Raw genomic sequence first — 1,176 nt, 5'->3', positions numbered from 1 at the left:
GCCTCACAGGAAGATATGCCCCGCACAGTAGCTGATGAGGGAAAAACAGAAATTGAGTAACTTGCCCAAGGATGTAAGTAGCAGGACCAGGATTCAAACCGGGGCACCAGTGTTCTAAGCCGCACCAGTGCTTTGCTGCCTTTGAAGCAGCATAGAAGAGAAAGGGATGGCCAGGGGCAGCTTCCTAAACCAGATGGTGGCAGAACCGGGCCTGAGGTGTGAATAGGAGTCTGTCAAGAAGCAGCATGGGGCAACCCCAACAGAAGAATTAATATCTGCAAGGCTGGGAGATGTTAGCAGCGAGCAACCCCCACAACCCCGGGGAGGAGATGGGGACAGGGGGCCGTGTATCCCCATACCTCTGTCTGGTCTGAATCTCTTATAGTGAGCACATGTTTATGTATTACAGGTGAAATTTAAACACACACAAACACAATAAAGACTAAGTAACATGTCAAAAAGCAACACCCTAAAGCAGGAGTTGGCAAACTTTGCTTGTAAAGGGCCAGATGGTAAATATTTGATGCTTTGTAGGCCATACGTTTTCTGTCACCACGACTCAATTCTGCCACGGGAGCCCCAAAGCCTCCACAGACAGTGTGTGAACAAATGGGCATGGCTGTGTGCCAATAAAACTTTATCTAAGGACGTTGAAATGTGACGCAGTTGTCATACACTGCAAAATACTCTTCTTTTAGATTTTTCAGTCTTTTAAAATGTAAAAGGTGTTTTTAGCTCACGAGCTATACAAAAACAGGCATGTGCGGAGTGATTTGGCTGAGGGCCACAGTTTGCCAACCTCTGCCCTAAAGGCTCACAGAGGTGAGAGAGTATGGAGGCTTGGAGAGCTAGTTATGCAGATTGGCTAGAGCCCAGGAACCCAAGGATTGTGAAGTGAGGCTGGGCCAAGATTGAGGAGGGCTGGAGCCACCCCTAGGGTGCCTTGAGGGCCCTGAGAGCAGGTATTGTCACAGCAGGGTCAGCCCCAGGTCAGGCTCCAGTGTCACCAGGCCCTGGCTGTGAGACCCAGGTGTTTGCTTCTCTGAGCTTCAGCTGCTACAGAGTGAAATGGAACACTGGCATTGACCTTAAAAGTCCTGTGAATCTGGTCTGCTGAGGTGGGGGATGGGAGGGGGGTCCTTATTAACTCATACAATTGTTTCAGTTATTCTCAAA

This window comes from Felis catus, chromosome A3 (assembly GCF_018350175.1).
Source record: "Felis catus isolate Fca126 chromosome A3, F.catus_Fca126_mat1.0, whole genome shotgun sequence".
Classification (NCBI taxonomy): domain Eukaryota; kingdom Metazoa; phylum Chordata; class Mammalia; order Carnivora; family Felidae; genus Felis; species Felis catus.
The sequence above is the reverse complement of the archived record's forward strand: the minus strand, read 5'-3'. Positions refer to the sequence as shown.